Below are 16,375 nucleotides of genomic sequence, written 5' to 3' on the forward strand. Positions count from 1 at the left end.
CCTTCAATGTCCTCGGTTGTGCCTGGCACACACCACCAGGCCAAATAAACCACCAGGCTGCCCTCTGAGACCCACCCAGCTTCCAGTGCACCTTCCCCAACTCCCATCTCAATCACATGTCATGTCCACAGGAAGACATCCTTGGCTCCATCTGGGGAAGAGCTGTCCGCACACTGACTGCTGGTTTCCTTGCTGATTTTCATCCTCATATAATTACTGTGATGTATTTGTCTGCTTGCTTGGTTTGGTCTATCCCTCCCACAGAACTGTCCCTGAGGAGGGTGGGCACCTGGGGCTCTTGTTCACTGGCACACAGTAAAGATTATGAAGTAGATGGAGGACCATCAGCTGCAGGCTGCCTGGGCACCTTCCTGATGTATCTGTCTGCCTCGTTCCCAAGCTCTGGAAAAGAATAAGGACACGGGGTCTTGTGTCCTCACAGCACGTGGGACCAGGTCAGGTATCTGTCCTAACTGCAGGGACCTGTGTCTAGGGCTACACCAATAGCATCAACCTGCCCCACAGCAACCTTCAGAGACAGCAGGTGCAGTGGGCATCCCGGACCCTGAAGGAAGCAGCTCAGTGAGGGCTGGTGTTCCTGGGTGCGTAGATCTCACGGCCAAGTCCCTGGCTTTCCTAGGGATGCTGGGGGCTAACCAAAGCCCTTTAAGGAATTCCCTGTATGTTGAAACTAGCTACCAGCTAGGACAGATTCTACCATTTGCAACTGAAAAGCATGAGTAAGATGAAAAAGCAATGGAAACATTTTAGAAAAGTAAAGAAAATGGGTCAGGTATTCAGAAGGCTGAGAGAGACACAGAGAGAGAAGACAAAATTTCCACAGACTCTAGTATCCAAAATCTAGCCACGAAGCCGGCCAGGCGCAGTGGCTCAGACCTGTAATCCTGGCACTTTGAGAGGCCAAGGCAGGCAGATCACTTGAGGTGAGGAGTTTGAGACCAGCTTGGCCAACATAGTGAAACCTCATCTCTACTAAAAATACAAAGATTATCCAGGTGTGGTGGCAGGTACCTGTAATCCCAGTTACTTGGGAGGCTGAGACAGGAGAATCACTTGAACCTGGGAGGTGGAGGTTGCAGTGAACTGAAATTATACCACTGAACTCCAGCCTGGGCAACAGAGCTAGACTCCACCTCAAAAAAAAAAAAAAAAATCTAGCTATGAAACCTTTCCTATGATCCTGTGTATTTGTTGTGTTTTATTTCAGTAAAGGATCACATCTTTTCTCATTGCTGCCTTATGTTTTTTGTAGGAGGCCAAAATCCAGACTTAACCCCGATTTTTGTCCTCTAAGAAAACCAACAGTTTATACTGCATGCATGGATTTTCTTGGTAATAGGAATTCTTAGCAACAACAACCGAGAGATTTTATTTCTTCCTTTCGGGTCATATTGTAGCACTTCAGCATGAAAGCAGGGTGTGTAATCCACCCTTAGGATTTCAGGGTCACTGAAAGGGTCCCTACTGATTCCCAGGCCACATAATGGATCTGCCACTCTGGCTTAACAGATTGCCTGCACTTCTAGCATTATGATATAATTTGTTAGAGTCAAGTATTGTCATATATAAAGAAAATATTTTGTCAAATATGAAGACCCCCGCAGCGCGCGCACACACACACACACACACACACACACACACACACACACACACACGGGAATAGCTGAGTAAGTAGCTATCTGCTGTGAGTATCTCCAACCACCAGACGGTCTTGACAGAAACAGGCACCTCTTTTAGGGAGAAAGAGAGGCGAGGATTCAGAGACCACCTAGCCCTTTCCTAGTTTTGCCCTTTAGACATATGCAAGGGAAATAGTGAGATGGGTAAATAGTCCCTAGGTTAATAAAACCAAAAAGACACCAACTCCATCTCACCACGCACAAAGAAGACTTCGTTCCAGAGATGGGACTGTGTCCTGGCAAGCTTCCACAATCAGGATGACCTTGGCAAGAATGCCTGGTCCTCCTGCCCCTCGGATGGCCCTGAGTGGGAGGAAGTTGATTAAAGAGTAATTTTTTAATGGAAATGCATTGTGTGAATTTCTGCCCTTGGGACAGGAGTATTTGATTAGTTACATGAGCAGGTAGAGACCACTAAAACCTGATTAAAATTCTGCTCAGTGCCACCTTCTCTCCTCCCCACTCCCCTAACCCACACTCAGAGGCAGGTTGACTCTAAATAACACCGCAGCATATTTATCTCCCAAATCAAATCAATAGTTGGGGGCGGAGAGGCAAAATGAGCAGGAACATGGCAATTACGGGTCAGGTGAACCCACACTTGAAGTGGCAAAAATAGATTTATTCCAAGTTTCTTTCTTTCTTCCTTTATTTTTATTGCAGAAAATCTTCATTACCTCTTTGTCCAAGATCCTGGTGGTTTTGCAAAGGATTCTGAGTGGGGAAGGGAGCATTCCTGGGTGTCTCATCTGTAACAGGAGGAGGAATATATATCATTCAGCAGCTGAAAGTCCTAACAGTAGCAGCCTTGATTCCATATTTTGGTTGGTCAGTGGGGCTTCACCTTGTTTCAGTGAATTAGCTCTTCATCCGCCTTCCCACTTTTCCAGTTCACAGTGTTCCATGAAGACTTGTGCTGCGATGCTCATAAAGGAATTTTTGCCCTAGAGCCTTCTGCTACAGGTGACATTGATGGCTGAGTGCTCAGTCAGTCTTTTCTCCTGGAAAGTCTGCTGGGTGCAGATGGCACTGCTGGATCCTGCACTACCCCTGGTGCATGTGCCCCTGGGTTTGCCATGAAGATGTTTCGTGAGCAGGTGCACCCAGGCAAAAGCAAGTGCAGGCAGTGCATGCGGTAAGCATCCACATGTCTGCTGAATTGAGTTCCTAAAAATAGTCATCAACTCAAATACACACACACATCCAATAGATACAGCAGGTGCAGTGAACCTTCAGGGGTCACCTACCACATGACGTGGTCCAGGAATCCCCATGCTGGAAACCACTGGCTGCCTGTTGGATTCTCAAAAGAAAGGGGCCTGGGGCAGGAGGAAGGTGTTTTTCATATTTGGAATCCCACCTCTTTCATGTTTGGGCATGGCTCCCACAGAGTCACTCACTGCTGAACTCAGTCTCATCCACCCTCACCTTGAGAGGCCTTAACCCCTGGCATGCCAATGTGGCAGGGTGCATTTTTGATGAGTATCAAAACGTTACTGCATTTTGATGACTAACAGGGCAGCAGTGTCAATGTTTTGAGTGACTCTGGGGAGGGTGAACAAACCAAGGGGATCGCCACACAGTTTGGAGCAGGGGAAGATGGGAGGCAACGTTTTGGAGGTCCTGACGAACTTGCATCTCAAAACAGAGAGAGGGTTCTTTATGCACTTGAGCCCCCGTGTGCTGGACCCCTGCTATACCTCAGCGTGGATGTTCTGAATTTCTGCATCAGTTAAAGGCATAGAATTCAGAGTCAGACAGACCTGGGCTCCAATCCCAGCTCGGCCACTCCCCAGCTGTGCCACATCAGAAAGCTCAGTCTTCCGTGTCTCAGTTTCCCCAACTACACAATGAGAATCATAATTCCTGACAGAGTTCTCCTAGGATGAGATGAAGCAAAGCGCGCATACCTTTTATCCTGTTCTGGCCCAAGATTTCTCAGCCTCAGCACTGGGGACTTTCTGTGTCAGACACTGCTCTGAAGTGGGGTCATCTTGCGCCCTGTAGGGCGCTGAGCACCGTCCCTGGTTTGCACCCACTAGATGCCAGGAGCACAACCCCCAATTGCGCCAATGACAACACCCCCAGATGTCGCTGGATGTCTGCTGTGGAGAAGAATCCCCCTTGTTGAGAAGCATTGGTTTAGCCCATCAAGAGTATCCCCAAAGTGTGGCTGCTTCCCGCTGTCGTCAATACCGGGACCACTCATGGGGACGGATAAGGAACAGGGACACTCTGCCTCACACAGCTCGGTCTGGGCAGCCACTGAGGATCACAGGCACTGAATTCAAGTAGGGTCATTCTAATGCTTTGACTAACCTTGATACTGAGTGCCTCATCCCTCCACTTCCATCCTTGACCCCAGACCCCATCTCTGCTCGCCATCAGAAGCTCCTTATAAAAACACGGTTCTGACCATGTCATTTCCTGTCTCCAAACCTACTTCTCCTGGCACTCAGATGCAGCCCAAAACCCTTCCTCAGCCCCACAGGCTGTGCTTCTCCCACTGTTTCCTACGTCCCAGCTCCTCTTCCACTGCTCCCACTCCCTAACCCCTAATTCATCTGAAGGCACCTGTCCCCTGGGCTCAGGTGGCCTTGCAGTTTTCCCAAAGACCTTGCCCCACCTAATCTCCAGTCACCCCCTCCAGCCCTGAGCAGTTTCATCATCATAGCAGTTTCATCTCACAGCACACCCCGTGGGGCTCTCTGCTCCCTTATTTCCTGCGCATCTCCTGGCTAGACGTGAGCCCCCTCTGCCCCCCCGGTGGGGACTTTGCCATTTTGCTCACAGCTCTCACCTCAGCACCTAGTGACGTGAGAGCTGTAAGCACCTCATCCATAACAGCTGCTCCGAAGTATCAGCTGAATCCATGAGTGACTGAGAGACCAAAGGTCCCTGGCGCTGGGAGAGGAGAATAAGTCGCCCAGACTCACTCACAACTTTGGCTTCATTCCACAGCAGGTCTGTGCGGTCATTATGAGTCTGCCAGGAAGCCAGTGAATAAGACATAAGAGGCCACGGCCTCCCAGCGAGGAGAGGACCCCGAGTCGGCCTCCACGGCACAGCTTTCCCAGCACGGAGAAAGGAAAATATTGACTTCACAAATTAAAAGGAACATTACTAAAATTTTACAAACCTAATATAGTGTGGCCAGTCCCCTGCTCACCTTTTCTCAACACCATCAGAGACCATTTCGCGTGAACTCGCTGAAGCACAACACTCTCTCCAGGGTCGCTCTGAAGCTCCTCCCTGCAGATCGGGAGGGTTTTTCTGCCGGCTGCGAATGGACTGTGGAGAGGACACCCGGCGGGTGTGTTTATGAATCCCTGGGAGTGTCCTTGAGTGCCTTCAGTTTCTGTGTCTGCAGCAGCCTTACACTGCCTGCTCTAATTCCAGCTGCTGCCACTCTGCACCACTGGAAGCACCCTCTTTCCTCTGGGGGTGGGAGATAGATTTCCTTCTCCTGCAAATCCTTCTTCCAGCCAGACCCAGCCCCTCCTGGACCTCAGCTTCAAGGAGACACTGAGAAAGGAAGACCCCAGCAACACCACAGGGTCCTCTCATATCTTATACTTTGCACCTGATTTGATCCCAATGGACAGACGCTTTGCCTATGTGGCACTGTTCTATTTCCCGTCGTTTTCTAATATAAAGGTGCCTCGGGTCAACGTTACTGGGTCTGAGGGTGAGTGCTTGGCCCCCTGCCCACCCATCTCTCTGATGAAAGTGATCCAACAGTTTCTGTGCTGGGGCGTTTTGGATATCGGCTTCCCCAGGAGAGTCTGTGGGTGAGCCATACCCTTCCTGTAACCTCCTTGCCCCTGCCCGACAGGCTCACTCTAGCAAAAAATTAAGTTTCTTTCATGACATTATGCCAAAAGGACTGGACAAATTTTCACCCAATTTTGCAAGTATGTTAGGAAGAATCTGGCTTAAAATACAGGCCATGTGACACAGTCATGGTTCATTTGGAGGAGCCTTGGGGCTCAGTAAGGGTCAGCTTCAGAGCAAACAGCAAAAGAGGTCACGTGGAATAAGAGGATAAAGACAGAAGAAAACGCAATTGGCTGTTTCGAGCACGAGTCCCAAATCAGAGTTCCAGAAAGGACGCACCAGAATGCTGGCGTCTGCAATGGGGTTGCCTGGGTGCTCCATGAACCACGCTGGGTGAGGAGGTGGGGTGGGGGGTAGGAGTAATGGGGGTAGGAGGCTGTTTACTTTCAGGGAGACGATCCTGTGTGTGCACCTATGGGTGTGCTATTCTGGCCTAAGTTGTAACTAAAAGTTCAAAATACCTTTTTAAGAAATGTTTTATTTTGAAATTATTTTCAAAGTTATAAAAGAATTTGCAAGAATAGTACAAAGATCTCCAATACACCTTTTACCCAGATTCACTAATTTTTAACATTTTGCCAAGTTTTCCATATATGCACACGTGTATGTGTGCAAGCTTGTGTTTCAGAGTCATTTTTAGGCAGGTGGCACCCACCGTGCCCATTTCTCCGTGATGTTCAGTGTCCACACCCTAAGAACGAGACTCATTACATATTCGCGGCACAGTCACTAACTTCAGAAAATACAACATTAATACAAAAATCTAAATGACAGATCGTATTCCAATTTTTTCAATTGTCCCAATAATGTCCTTGATAGGATTTTCTTTCCTGCACAGGATCCAGTCCAAGGTCACTTGGTGCCTTTACTTCTCATGTCTCTTTAGCCTCCTTTTAATATAAGACAATTCCTTAATCTTGAGGCTTGTTATTCTATAGCCTGTCCACCAACTGGGCTTTCCCTGTGTTTCCTAATGGGTAGGCTGACCCCCTGGTGGTGGGTAGACACCCTCCACTAGTACCTACCTACTGGCCTGATTGATGAAATTAGGATCCTCAAAGTGGCCCCAGAAATTTCTGAGTGTCCTGATAGGAGTTCTTCCCAGGTGCCTGTCCACCAGCTCGAGGCCACGGCCCCATCCGTCCACCTAGACTTCTCCCTCCTGACTGCACAGCAGCCTGGACCTCCACTTGGAGAGGCCACACTGGGCTGCCCCAGCCCAGCAGGGACTGCAACATCCTGCACCTTCCTGTCAGCATTTTCAGGGAGCTCCAGACAGAGGTGAGGAGAAAATGACCCCCCCTCCACAGCCAGTGCCTGGGCTTGCCCCACCTAATCTCCAGTCACCCCCTCCAGCCCTGAGCAGTTTCATCATCATAGCAGTTTCATCTCACAGCACTTACACTTACACACATCCAAATCACTTACACTTAGGCTGGAGAGGGGCAGGAGCTGCCCAAGAAGGATCCCATCAGCTTCTTCCCACCCGAGGTACTGACTCAGCCACAGACAGACTTCTGCCCCAACCATCTCTCTCCTGGGCTCTCTCCAGGTAAGAATGACAGTGGCTGCAGACATACACGGACATCAATGCACCTGCAGTTTGCAGTAAACACCCTCCCTTTACATACCTAATGCTCACCCTGTAAGATTCTTTCCTACACAGAGATTCTGTTAAGCCCTCTCTCTGTCACCGCCACCACAATAGCCAGGAGGTCGGACGTCAAGTTGCCAGGAGCACCAAACATCAGGTTGAAGGAAGGAACTGGCTGGAGACGGGTGAGGAGCCTCCTCCAAACAGGGGAAGGTTGCTACCTGGGGGGCACTCGCAGCTCTGCCTGAGTCCAGAATCGGTAATGGGAGCAGCCGTGGCCCAGGATGGGTGAAGGCTGCAGATGAGCCCTTGCTTTCCCACACCTCCCCCAGGACAGTGCAGAGACATTTTTCTCCACATCCCTCATGGTGCCGCAGAGGCTGCAAGCGGGGTCAGTTGCCTCATGGAATATAGCTTGAGGATGCACCTTCAAGGAATCAACCTCCTTCCCTCCCTGTCTCCCTTCCCCACTCTCTAATGGGTGCTTCCTTCAATCACTCAAATCCTTATCTCGAGAGAAATCCCAACTCAGAGACCCCACATCCCCTGAGAAAGGTTCTTGCAGGTTTTCTGTGTTCACATCTTAAGTGGCCTGAGCTCTGGAGAGAGGTGGTCTGAAGTAGGCTCAGCCTCCCTGTGCAGAGCAGCAGGCAGCCAGCTCTCCTTCCACTGCCTGACCTTGGCCCCTCACAAGAAACGGCAGATGTCAAGTCAGATGTCAAGTCAGACAGAACGTCCTGACAGGTCTGAGGTGCCTCCATACCCGACAGTTCCTCAGAAGCCCTGGACAGGTGGAAGTGGCAGAGGGACGAGTACAGGAACCAAACAGAAACTGACTCCCTGGATGAGACTCAGACAAGGGGATTGCTAAAGCCTCTCTGCCCCCCAAGAACTCCTCCTCCCATCTGCTGAAGACAACTTGAAGCTAATAGGGGCGGGTGATCACTGTAACCCCTTACGAGTTATTAGCAATACTGGTAACTGCGAAATAAAAATAACCATTGAAACACTGTAAGACACCTTGAATTGCAATTCAATTGCAATAATCGTTGTTATTGTAATAGTGAGTTAGAAAATGATTTTCTGTTAATAAACCAATGAGTAAAGGACAATTGCATACGGCATGTGTGTGGGCTTGGCCCTGACCAGTGATGTGAGGATAAGCCCTCATCCCCGGATAGTCAAGGCGTGGGAGGTAGGGTGGGCAGCGGAAGAATGATAAATATTTTTGAATGCACACCCTCCTAGAATAGCAGCAACAAATCAATGGGCAGAGCACCTAGGAGCTGAGAAGTAAGACAGGCTGATAAGATCCAGAGACCTTGAAATGACATTCACTTATGCGATGCTGGAGTGAATAAACACCAGCCTGGGTTAGATACTTGGCGCCAGAGCTGTTAAGGGGGTGAGTGGAGGAGATGAGAACACTTACAGCCTGTGAGTTTCAGGGGCTACTCTGCTGAGTGCATTCTAGGGGTTCTCTTGTCCCATCTTCCAACCATCCAATCAGTCAGATAGTTCCACTGCTGTCCCCACTTTACAGGTGCCAGCACGGAGAATCACAGAGGCTGAATAACCAGCCCACAGCCCCACCTGGTAGGTGGTGGATACAGGACTCCCACCCCAAGACTCCAAGGTTCTATGTCCGTCCTAAAAGACAGGGAAGTCGAGCAAGAATGAAAGAGTTGGGTCAAGGTTGTTTTGTGTGATAGGAAAATGTAATGCAAGAGAAAAACCACACACCCAGCCATAAGAAATGGGAAGCATGCACATTTGAGCACCGACAAGGTTAACCTTTTAATACAGAAATAATTCCATGTTAATGTGCTTGTTTTTCAACTTGCTGTGACACTATAGCCAAGGAATTTGCATCTGAGATTTTAAATGTCACAAAATAGATGCATTTGGAAGTGGAATTTTGAAATGATGTGTTTCTGGTTCCCTCCCCTTCATATTCCTTTCCTTTCAAGAAAAATAAGGTGTGGCCCCATACAGCACCTTCTAATGAAATTTTAATGTATTTGGGAGTATTTTCAGCACTCTACAATTTTATAGAGATGAAAATATAAAAGCTCTCAAAAGACTTCAAAACTGAATTAGTCTGCAACATATATTCAAGCTGTATTTCTTTTTGACCCAGTTTATTTTTAAAAGTCCAAAAAATATCAAAGGAGCTTCTTTCTCTTTTTTTCTCTTGGTTCTTCTTCATAATTTAACAATTATTGAACACCTAGCATGTGCTGCGTGCCTTACAAGAATAATGTTATTCAATTAAAAGAGCAACCCTGGGAGGTGGGTTGCTCTGTTATTTCTATTTTAAAGGCAAGGAAACGGCACCTCAGGGAGGATGATGGACTCTGCAGGTGAGGTAATGAGCCAGGGTTTGCAACAGGGCTTCTCTCTCTTGGTTTGATACAAGTGGGGTCTTTGGTTCTTCCGTAGTTTTCCATTGTTGCTATAACCCATTGCCACAAATTCAGTGACTGAAACACCACCAATTTCCTCTCTCACCCTGTGGCAGTAAGAGGGCCGGCATAGGTCTCACGGGTCTAAAATCAAGGTGTCTTAGGACTGTGGTTTCTCTCTAGAGGCTCTGGAGAGAACCTACTTCCTTGCCTGCTCACTGCGTTAGTGAAACACAGTTCCTCACTGTTGCAAGACCACGGTCCGGTCTCCTTGCTGTCAGCTGCAGACCCTGCCCAGCGTCTAGAGGGAGCCTACATTTCTTGGCTTGTAGCCCCCTTCCTCCATCATCCCAGCCAGGAGTGCTGAGTTGAGTCTCTTCATGCTTTGAATCTCTTCTCCTTCCTCTCCTGTCTCAACCCTCTGAGCACTCTTCCACCTTCCTCCAGTTTTAATGACTCATGATTACATCGGGCCAGGACGATCCAGGGAAGTCTTTCTGCTGTTTGTCTTTCCAGCCCTCTCCTTTCTTCTGGTGACACAGCCTCCCTCTGCCCACAGCATGACTGAGGTGGGTCCAAACCAAGGCCCAGTTATTCAGAGCCTCCTCTGGCATGCATATCTGTTGGAGCCGCCAGAGAAGATCACCCCACAGCATGGAGCTGCCCAGCTGGCTGCCTTGTCACATGCCAAGAGCCCACCTGTGCTGGTACAGAGTAAAAGCAATGCATAAAGGGAGCCCAGCAACAGAGAAGGAGGCAGGGAGAAAGACGGAGAAGAGAACACATTGGGGAGGGAGTGTGGGTGGAGAGAAGAGAGAGAGAAGGAAAGAGAGAGCTCAGTGAGCATCCTTCAGTCCTTCCTGAACACTGGGCCAATATTTTAATCTACTGATTGATTCATTGTAGGGGTAATTTTATTCAGATTTCAGTGATTTACAGCTGAGAAAATCCAGGGCTTAGCAATGTTTTGTTCAATAAGAGAGAGAAGTGGTCAGCCTACTCACCACACACCTTCTTAGAGTGTTAACTCATTACCCTAAAGCAACACTCCTCAGTGGCTGCCATGCCCACAGCTGGGAGCTGAGCTCTAGGGCTCCATCCAGAAGGCAGTAGAGCAGGGAGCAGAGGTTCCAGAATGTGGTACGCACACCAGCAGCATTAGCATCACTGGGGAACTTGATAGAAAGGTCAATTCTCAGTCCTCTCCCCAGACCTGCTGATTCAAGACCTCTGAGGTGGGTCCCCCATCCGTGTCTTAAGGAGTCCTTCCGGTGATTCACTGCTAGCCTGGGAGAAGCGTGCCATGGAGCTGAGGAGCACAGGCTTGCAAGCTGAGTCACCCTGGCTCTGAACTGCAGCTCAGCCACATAGCAGCTCTGGGACCTGGAGGAGATGACCTCAGCTCTCTGAGTTGCAGCTTGCTATCAATGAAATGGCCACAGTAATTGTACTACCAGGACTCTGATTGTAAATGACAGAACTGAACTCAATTTGAGTTACAGAAAAAATGCTAGCTCATGTAAATGGAATTTCATGAGACACATGGAACTGAAGCGAGGCTGACTCTGTGTTCAAATGTTCTTGACATGTCCCCTCCCTTGCCTCCTGGACTGCTTTCCTGAGGATCACCTCATGTCCAGACAGTCTTTTCTCCATGAGAGGGAGGGACAAGCACAAAGCCCCTGCTTCCATGAAGTTTACGGTTCTGATCTCACAGCAGAAGACCTTCTCTCCTACCTCACCCCCATGACCTATTCTTATGGGGCATCTGGGGTCTCATGCTCATCCTTACACAAATCCCAAGACCAGGGGATGGCCTGTGCTGATTGAACTTGTCTCCCATGATGGGAAGACGGGCAGTTAGCCTTATCCCAAACCCACTGAGTGACTTCCCAAAGAATCAGGGAGTTTATACATGTTAAAGAAAAACGTGGCACATCATAAAATTTTAGCATATGGATCAATTACTACAACTCTACTGCTATCATCACTGCTATTTTTGCTATTATTACTAAATATAACCAGAAATTTATGAAATTTCAAGAGAAAGATGTGCTTCAGGGGAGGGATGAAAGGAGAAGAGTCTTTTTATAAAGATGTGTCAATCAATAAAAGCCCATGCCTACTCTAAAGAACTGGATAAAAATATAGAGGAGACCATTTTTGCAAGGCTGAGTCCATGGAATCAGGAGACTTTTCCTAACACAGTCAAGACTGTGGTTAAACCTGCACCAAAAGACAGTACAAGGCCCAAATGAATTCTAGGAATTTAGAAAATCAGTACATAAGAAATCAATATTGATGTAGTTTATCTCTGTGTCCCCACCCAAATCTCACCTTGAATTGTAATAATCCCCTCATGTCAAGGGAGGGACCAGGTGGAGATAATTGAATCACAGGGCTGGTTTCCTTCATGCTGTTATTGTGACAGTGAGTGAGTTCTCATATAATGATTTTATAAGGGGCTTCCCCCTTTGCTCGGCGCTCATTCTCTCTCCTGCCACCCTGTGAAGAGGTGCATTCCACCGTGATTGTAAGTGTCCTGAGGTCTCCCCAGTCATGCGGAACTGTGAGTCAATGAGACCTTTTTCCTTTATGAATTTATCCCATCTTGGGCAGTTCTTTATAGCAATGTGAGAACAGACTAATATAAATATCAACGAACTTGGGCAATGGAGAAAAAGCTTCCTTCCCTTTCCTTTCTTCCTCCTGGAAGAAGGTGGGCGTGCACGTAAGTACTGCAATGGGGGGTGTGTGTGTGCGCGCACGCTTGTCTGTGTTCACAGAAATATTACTTGATAGCACAGAAACAAGGCCTTCGCCCGCAAATGTTAGTATTTAAAATCCTAAGAATCATGATTCTTGGGGTGCATGCTCTGCTAGACCCCATGAACAGGGTTCTGAGAGGAAAACCGTTGAAAACTTCTCAATATACCTTACATTGGGATTACTTCTCTAGAAGAGCAACATGTAAAGAGAGCCCAGTGGCAAAGAGGGTAAGAGGGAGACAGAGAGAGAAGAGAACCTAGGGGAGAGAGTGGGAATGGGGAGAAGAGAGAGTGAGAAAGAAGAAGAAGGAAAGGAAAAGAGAGAGAAGGAAAGAGAGCGTTCAGCCAAGAACATTCTATCATCCTCCTCAAACACTGGACCAATATTTTTATCTATTGCTTGATCCATTGCAGGGGCAATTTCACCATCTCTAGAAAAATGGTCTGAGAAAATTAGTGTCAAAAGATGTTATTTGGTTGCTCAGTGTCTTTCTTTCCAGAGGGTTCCAAAAGGGGTGTGTTCGGAGACAGACAGAGCCAATGAGAAGCTGCACCACTTTCTCTAAGGGGGCCTGGGAGCCCAGAAGCCCAGTAGCATCTCTTCCAGAACATTCTCAAAGCTGTCACAAAAGCCCACCCAGAGCCTAACAGAGGGGACATGAGACACCATCCTTTGAGGGAGCGCAAGTATAAGCCCCTGTGGGACAGACATCTCGCGTGGCCACTACTGGAACATGCGGGCTGCCAGGCAGCCCTGCCTTCCTCCCTTAGCCTCGCTCCTGCAGGAGCCAGCCATCTCTCCCCATCCCACTTGCCTTGCTTCACCCCAGCTCAAGATGTCACCTAATTCCTGGGGCTTTAGAACTCACTCTCCAAGCAGGTGTCCTTGTCACTCTAATTTAATTTAGACCAGCAAATTGGCCCATATGTGAAAGATGTGTTGAATTACTTCTCACAGGTATCTCAGACCCATCTGGCTGGTGGGGTGCTTGGGAGGAGAGCCCTCTGGGATTAACAGAGAATGAGGATACACACTTGCAAGCACTCCAAAATGTCCCCTGCTGCACCTCACCCCACTGCCAAGGCGTTATTTTAAGATAAGCAAGTAAGCAGTGGCTCGTGCCTGTAATCCCAGCACTTTGAGAGGCCGAGGCAGGTGGATCACCTGAGGTCAAGAGTTCAAGACCAGCCTGGCCAACATGGTGAAACCCCCGTCTCTACTGCAAATACAAAAATTAGCCGGGCGTGGTGGCAGGCACCTGTAATCTCAGCTACTTGGGAGGCTTAGGCAGGAGAATCGCTTGAATCTGGAGGCAGAGGTTACAGCGAGCCAAAATCGTGCCATTACACTTCAGCCTGGGCAACAAGAGTGAAACTCTGTCTCAAATAAATAAATAAGTGAAAAAATAACTTACCTGATACCACAGAGTTAAGGGTCAGAGTGGTGGGGCTGGGGTTTGAACCCAGGCAATTTGACTCCAGACACAACATCCTAATTCCCATCCAGTGGCAACATCATCAGTGAAAAGGCCTCTGTATCCAAACATGTCCACCTTGAACCGCCATTGTTAAAACACAGATTCCTGGGCCCCACCACAAAGGTCCAGGGTGGGGGCTGAGAATGCACATTTTGAATTCCTCTGACAAGCTCCCCAGGGTTACCTTGGGTGCTGCTGGCCCACAAACCTCCCTTTGAAGGGCCCTGCACTCTATTGGCACAACAGTGACACAGTCTCTGGGCCCTTACGGCATGACTGTAAAAACCAGAGAAGAGAATTACAAAAGGAAAACCCTTATTTCTTTCTCGCTGAATATAGCAGCAAATTCTTGCATGATAATGAATGTAAAAACAAAAAATCTTTTGTTAAAACTCTTAAATGTGTATGTTTATGTATACATATATTTTGCAATATATGTTCTTATTTTATAAGAAAAATTAGTTTTTCTTTTAATAAAAACCATATGCAGTTTAAAAAATAATCAAAGAAGAGAATATTGGTGACCATCCTGAACATAATAGAGCTCTTTGAAAAAGTAAAGGGTGGCTATTTAGATTATTGATCTTGGTGTTATCTTATGGGTCTAATTTAACAAAATTCCCAGCCCCGTCTTCTGAATACCTGGGTTACAAGCTGGAGTCTGTGCAATTATGAAATCCCAGGCCACGTCTCCATCAGAGTTCTATTTTTGCCATTAATATTCTAATAAGAAAGGCTAAATGGCATCAATAGGAAGCCATGTGAATTGCCTGCGGAAAAGACTACAAAACTTTTTTTATTGTTATTATTTCAGTTTCTAGACATTTCATTGTAATGGGAGAAATCAGAGGCCTGGGCTGAGACTTAATCTGTATTTTGTGGTACAGCGAGGAATATTTTCCCCTCCTAATCTCTACTTAAAGTGTAAGTAAGAGTGCCTCTATCCGTCGCTGTGAACAAAAAGCACAAAAGGATTCAGAAAGTAATAACAAAGATAAATAACTTTGCAATAAAATTTCAGCTCCAGTAATTTTCCATTTATATTTTCTCACTGAATCATGTAGTTCCGAGCATTGCACTGTTAACGTCTGAGCTGCATCATGCAAAGTAATTTCATATCTAATGCTTCCCAGAGAGTCCCAAATCTAATGCCCCATACCCCTGCCCTGCTGTGCAGCCAGTGAGTCACGCGGTTCACCCCAATAATAGGACTTCCCATGTGATTTCATTGTCTTTCCCAGGCAATCAGTCTCAACATCTCAGAGAGAACGAATTGTCAGGAAGCCCCTCCAGCAAAGGGGGGTCCGATGCTATTACTTACGCCACTTATGGTTGGAAGTTGAATGCTGAACGTGGTTTTACTGGGTGAAACCGCTGATGTGGTTTTCGGTCAGCCAGTGCAAGCCTTGGTTAGCAAGGCAATAGTTAAGTGCATTAGGGGACCTCAGAGAATGTTCCAGAGAGGAAAGGGAGGTGAAAGGGTGGGATGAAGAAAGGAGGAGGAGCAGAGCCGTTCTTCAGGCTCCAGATAGGGGGCGCACTCTGCTCTCTTGAAAGAAATCTCCCTCTCCCTATCGCTCTCTTTCGCCATCTCTCTCCACCTCTGTCTCTGTCTCTGTGTCTCCGTTTCTCTCTCCATATCTGTCTTTCCCTCCTTTCTACCCTCTCTCTCTCCCCTCGCCTCAGTTCTTTCTCCCCTCCTCTCTCCTCATTCTTCTTCCCCTCTTCTTCGTCTACAGAGAGATGTTCTCCATCCAGCCTTCTACCTTTTCTTCTCCTTTCCCATCCATCCATCCATCTCCCTCTCTCCTCACTCTCTTCCTATTCTCTCCAGTTCCCTTGCCCTTTTACCCCTCCCATTCCTCTCTCCTCTCCCCCCACCTCCACTCTGGACATTTTTGTCTCTGAGCTGACCTAAACCAGATGCAGCAAGGGCTCTGTAGAGGCCACCCTACATTAGCATCCCCAGGTGCCTGTGGGTCCTCCTTGGACCCCGTGTTCACAGAACTAAGTCTATCTGTGGGGTGGGGCATGTCTCCTGGAAGCTCCTAGAAGATCTTGCTGATCTTGCTGTATGTAGGTCACTGAACTGTTTGTTTCTCCATCCTCCATCCAGTGCACCTGCTAAACCCTACATGTTCTCTTCTTTCTGCCCCTTCTCTCTCCCTGGCTCCCAGTCCTTCCAGGGCCTTTAAAATAATTTCAATGCACAACCAGTGAGAATACAGCTCCTGGCCTCAGGCGGGAGGTGAACACCTGCTGATGTCCACCCAGGGCTGCTCCTCTCCTTCACCTGGGTTCCTGCACTTTCTCGCCTCCACCTCTTCAGGCTGGGCCAGCTTGCTTTCTCATGTGAGCTCACAGTATCCTTTTCAAAAAGTCTGTATCTTTGTAATTATCCATTGGCTACTATTTGTTTAGTTAAGATCTGCACACACACACACACACACGCACCCATTTGTCTATAAGTGCCTTGAGGCAGGGTCTTGTTGATGTCTTTCTCTCTGCATCCTGCACTGGATAGAATCGTGTCCCTCAAAGATTCTGAGGTCCTTCCTGGAACCTCACAATGGGGCCTTATTTGGAAGCAGGA

At 47.9% G+C, this 16,375-nt stretch overlaps 2 long non-coding RNA genes across 12 annotated transcripts in view; both read right to left on the reverse strand.

Moving 5' to 3' along the window:
* The window catches only part of LOC112424728 (uncharacterized), a 264,486-nt gene that overhangs the window by 27,459 nt on the left and 220,652 nt on the right, over positions 1-16,375 (reverse strand). The window lies entirely within an intron of this gene.
* LOC139358417 (uncharacterized) lies at positions 1,903-16,313 on the reverse strand. The gene is made up of 3 exons (XR_011613200.1): positions 16,237-16,313; positions 4,870-4,991; positions 1,903-2,449 (listed from the first exon to the last, which is right to left on the reverse strand). It is a non-coding gene; the product is annotated as an uncharacterized lncRNA (long non-coding RNA).

This window comes from Macaca nemestrina, chromosome 15 (assembly GCF_043159975.1).
Source record: "Macaca nemestrina isolate mMacNem1 chromosome 15, mMacNem.hap1, whole genome shotgun sequence".
NCBI classification, from domain to species: Eukaryota; Metazoa; Chordata; class Mammalia; order Primates; family Cercopithecidae; genus Macaca; species Macaca nemestrina.